Here is a 5,420-nt window from a genome sequence, read left to right on the forward strand (position 1 = left end):
ACCACCTATGTAACACAGCACTTCTCTAGAAACCATAAAAGACCCTCTACACCTACATGATCCTTAGATATGTATGCCCAGGATTTGGGGGGGGAAGAATTATTTAATGTTCAGCAACACATTAGACTCTATACTGAACACACTAAGACATTTAGAAAAATTGCATTACCCTAATTTTCAAGCGAAAAGCCAGAATCTCAGACTTTGGGAGAAGTTTTATTATTCCAAATGTAACAACAATAAATTTTCCATGAACTCAAATACCTCTGCCAGGATGTTGTGGGGGAAAAGATCTCCACCAAATCCACTTCTGCCTTAGGTCAGAGCAGATCTGTGCCATGGAATTGCAAGGCTGCAAATCGTCACGGAAGCTGGGAGGAGGGTGGTCACAGAAGCAGGTTGTCACATCTTCCTCCTCTCTCTCTCTCTCTCTCTCTCTCTGTGTGTGTGTGTGTGTATCACAGAAACACCTTGTCACATCTTCCTACTCCTGGGGGAGAGGTGGTGGTGGTGGTATGGTAGTGACCTTAGGTATAGTAGCTAAGCACTTTGAAAGCTGCACCACCAGCACTAATGACTCTCATGTAACTTTGTTAAAAATATATGTCTAAGTTGCATCTTCCAAGAACCCGTCAGCTTGCCCACTTTGCTAAGTAGTTTTGTGTTTGTTTGTTTTTTTCTGAAGAGAATCTTAACACGATCTCTATCTTATATGAAAGAACAGTATCATTTCAGGGTCCAGGAGTGACCCACTAAAATGACACCTTTGCCTGAGAATCATGCACTCACTGATGCTAACTTGGATTTTCATATTCTAAATCCAACTCTTCAGTAGCACTCTTAAAAATTTCCCTATTTATCAGGATGCTGTGGTATTAAGACATTATTTCTTTTCAATTATTTATAACCGAGCCATCCTGAAAAGGAGCAAGAATTTATCACCAGATGTCTATTTTCAATCCAGGTTCAAAGGGTTTGAAAAATATCAAAATGCATCATGAAGGGAAGAAAGCAGCTTTTAAAGACGTGGAGAGGGGCGGGGAGAAACAGCAATTGCAAAGGTGATCAGCATCTCTGACAGGAACGCATTCCCTCTTCATTCTTGCTAGGAGCATCTGTCATTTCTGAAACAATGAAACTTGAACAAATGTGACGCAGGTATAGGAGCTGGGTGGGGGCTTGGTGCCTGAGGAATTAAAGTCTTGCAGAAACGCAGAGGAAGAGGCACTTAGAACAAATGAACACAAGCAAAGAGAGTGATAAGCTGTTATTCTGTCAGGTTCTTCTAATGGCAATAAAAGTCATGGTTTTCACATGTAAATGAGGGGAGAAAGAAGTCGTTTTCCTTGCTGTGACCTCTGTTTTCCCTTATGCTAAGCTTATTGTCTGGAGCCTTGGCTGAAGAACACATCCCACCTGAAGAGTGTCTTTCCAGAAAGGTCATTAGCAAAGGCATCATGCTTAAAGCCAATCAGAAAGAATCCGCAGACGTTTAAGTTGCATACATGACTGTGACCCTTGCCAGCTGGGGAATGCAGAGAGGAGGAGAAACTATCCAGCAGAGCAAAAGGGCTCTTTCTAAAAGGAGGAAGATAAAGTGGAGCAATGATGACAGTTTAAAGTGTGCCCGATTCAAGCCACAGTCTTTCCAATCACCTGCTATACGCCTGACAGCTGGACAATGAATAAGGATGACAGGAGAAGAATTGAAGCATTTGAATTGGAGCGTTGGAGAAGCGAGAGTGCTGAATATCCTGACAAAAGAACAAACAGAGAATGTCTTGGGGAAAGTGAAACCGGAGCGCTCATTGGAGGTAAGGGTGATGGAGTTAGGTCCATCTCACATATTTTGGACATGTTGTCAGGAGATGCTTCTTTAGACAGGACACCGTGCTTGGAAAGGTCAATGAAGAAGAGGAACACCCTCAACGAAAAGGATTGACACAGTGTCTGCGGCAGTGGACTTAAATGTGTGCTTCTTGTTGTTATGTGCCGTCGAGTCGCTTGCGACTCATAGCGACCCTATGTACAACAGCCTAAACTCTGCTGTCTTGTGCCAATCGCATTGCCTCTGACACGCCCATCCCGATTACCCCAGTCACTGAATCAATCCACCTCATAGAGGGTCTTCCCCTCCTGCGCTGTCCCTCCACCCTCCCAAGCATGCTGTCCCTCTCCAAGGACCTGTCCCTTCTTACATGTCCAAAGTATGTCAGACGGAGCCTCAGAATCCTTGTGCGGAGGATGATGAAAATGGTGAAAGGACAGAGTTCAGATCTGTTGTTCAAGCCATACTCAACTGGACAGCACTTAACAACAACATAGGGAGTTCTGTTACTGTGCCTCTGAACCAATGGCCTACTCTCTTTGGTGGTTTGAATCCACCAGCAGCTCCAAGGAGAGAGATGGACAGCCTCCTCCCATTGGAGTTGCAGCCTCAGAAACCCAATGGAGGGTTAGATATGAGTTAGTTTCAGCCTGACAGGATAGAGAGAGAGGGAGGGAGGGAGGGAGGGGGAAAGGGGAAAGAGGAGGAGAGGGGGAAAGAGGGAGAGAAAGGGAGAGGGAGAAGGAGAGAGGGAGAGAGGGAGAGACTACTATGTCAGCAGTGGTGGGTGTACTCCAGGGGAGGGGGCGATTGATCCAGTAGAAAGATATGTGCCTTGTCATCCCAAGCATGTTGTTGTTGTTGTGTGCCATCGAGTCAGGACCAACCCATGTCTGATCCTCCAGCAGGTTTTCAGAGGCTGTCAATCGCATGAGAAGAGATTGTCTATCCTCCTATGGGGAAGCTGGTGGATTTGAACCATTTGTCTTTGGGATTTCAGCACAGTTTTCTACCACTAGGTCACCAGAGGATGTGGAATTTCAGGAGGCATGTGAACAAAGGAAGTGTCTAGTTACATGGAATAAAAAGTGGGCACACAGATTGACAGCAAACTTCTTCTACAAAAATGAACAACCACAGCAATAAAGCAACAACGGGCTTTCATTGGGAGCTGGTGGATTAATGGGCTCGGCTGCTCAGATGATGCCCATTCAAATTCACCCGAAGGCACCCTGGAAGAAAGTGCTGGTGATCTATTCCTGAAGCATCAGCCATTGAACAATCTCTCCAGCATGTGGGTACTGTGATAATGTAGCCAAAGTGTCTTATTGTCATTCTCCCTGCATGACTGATGCATAATTAGCTCTAGTTTAAGATTTCATAGGATAGAAAGACACTAGGTCTCACTTATTTTTTTCAAAAGAAGGAAACAAAAATCCTGTGGAGTAGAGTTCTACACTAACACATACTGAGAGGAAGCAACCTGATGGCGACTAACTGCTTAGCTTTTGGGAGCATCTGTTGTACGTAATGCCAGTGAAGAAGACAGTTGTTTGCTTCCTAGTCGTTGATGGATCAGCTTGCTGGTGGAGACGACGCTCTGGATACCCAGGGTCTAGCAAATCAGACAAGTCCATCGTGAAATGAGGCTCACGAACTGAGTCCGCTGCTTACTCCCGTGGTGACAGGAATCCACACATGTTTGTAGAGCAGGAAACACTTACTTCAAGGAACGCTGGTGGTGTGTATTACCTATCAAGCTGCTACTGGAAGGTTGGTGGTTCAAAACCACCAGTGGCTCTGAGAGAGGAAGATGGACAGTTTTCCCTGTAAAGGTTCACAGCCTTGTAAACCCCATGGAGATCACTGGAGGTTAGAGTTGCCTCAACAATGTGGGTTTAGTTTTAGTTCTATTAACTCATATTGTTGTTGTTAGGTGCCATCATGTCAGGTATAAGGTCACAGCGAGCCTGTGAACAACAGATCTGAACCCTGTCCTATTCTGTGCTGTCTTCATCAGCGCTGACATCCTCAAGCTCTTTGCTACAGTTGCTGCACAAATCTATCTCTTTGGGAGTCTTCCTCTCTTTTGCTGACCCTCCACCTTCCCAAGCATGATGTCCCTTTCTTAGCAACATGTTCCAAGTGTGTGAGAGGAAGCTCTGGCTGCACGATCCATTTGTTCTTTGGGCAGTCCATAGGATAGTCAGTCCTTTCCTCAAACACCACAGCCCTAGTGCTTAGATGTGGTTGTTGATTGCCTTCAAGTTGAGCACGACTCATAGTGACCCTATAACAAAAGGCCTGACGTCCCTCTGTAGCCATCAACATTTATCAAAGTTCAAAGAGTTTCCAGAGGCATGTTGTTTAGGAAGTTGGATGCCAATAATTTCTGAAATCTAGTAGTAGGATTTTTTTTTTAATTTTTAATGTTTTTATTTTATTATTTTGCATGTGTGCACCGTCAAATCGGAACTGACTGGTACAGGAGGAGATTGCCCCTCCTTCTCCAGCAGAGCATCTGGTGGATTAAAACCATGCACCTCCAGGATTATAGTGCAGCTTCTTGCCACTAGGCCACCAGAGCTCCCCTTTGTAGTAGGGTTTTTTGAATCAATGAATGAAAAGAGGGTTTTCAAGTTGTATTTCAATTATTCTAATCAGTGACAGATGACTTCTTGCATTTCTTCTTTCTCCACCTAAAAAGGTATTCAGTGACTTTTCACAAGTGAGGCAAGGTTTAACCAAATGCATCTGTCATCACTGGGAGGCACCCAAGGACAAGCTAGGACATGCTTCTGGACTGATGTCAAGAAGCCTCTAGCCTGCCCCAGCTCTGTGATGATGACAGTAGGACATATCTACGGAGCATCGACCGTGTGCACACCTGCGGCCTTCCACATAAAATACTTGAGAAACATAGAGATGGCACTGTTCCTGAAGGAGCTGATGAATAACTAAAGCGGGATGAAGGGATTTGAGAGTAAAACAGTGCAGAAGGCTTTCGTGTATCCTCAAACTCTCCACACCACCTTCCTGCCCCGTCCTGTCCCTCCCTCACAATAGAAGATCTGCTTGGTCCTTTGTTTGTTAATTGTCCTTCAGAGCTTTCTTTTCCTGCTGACTTGCTTTCAAGTATAACCTCCTTCCCCTAATCCCTCCTGAGAACATGTCTAAAATAATGACAAAATTTCACAACCTTCACATCTGTGGAGGATTCAGAACTTGTTTGTGTTAGGTGCCGTAGACTTGACTCCATCTCAGTTGATCCTGTACTCAGCAGAGCAAAACCTTGGCTGATTCTGCCCCATCTTCCTAATCTCTGCTCTGCGTAAGCCTGTTGTCAGTCACCTTCTCAAGCAACCTCCTTCATGGACCCTCGGCTTTTCCAAGACTGCTGTCCTTTTCCAAAGATTGGTCCCTCATGCCAGAATGCCCACAGAATGTGAGATGAAGGCTTACATTCTTTGTTTCCGAGGCCCTCTCTGGCTACATCACTCCCAGACAGATTTGTCTGTGGCTTGCTCAAACTTAGGAGGCTAGCTGTGAAATCAGTCTTGGGTAGTAGGAACTAGTAAATGCAATTTAGCCA

This window comes from Elephantulus edwardii, unplaced genomic scaffold, assembly GCF_000299155.1.
Source record: "Elephantulus edwardii isolate Elephantulus edwardi_28Jun2011 unplaced genomic scaffold, EleEdw1.0 scaffold00091, whole genome shotgun sequence".
Lineage (NCBI taxonomy): Eukaryota > Metazoa > Chordata > Mammalia > Macroscelidea > Macroscelididae > Elephantulus > Elephantulus edwardii.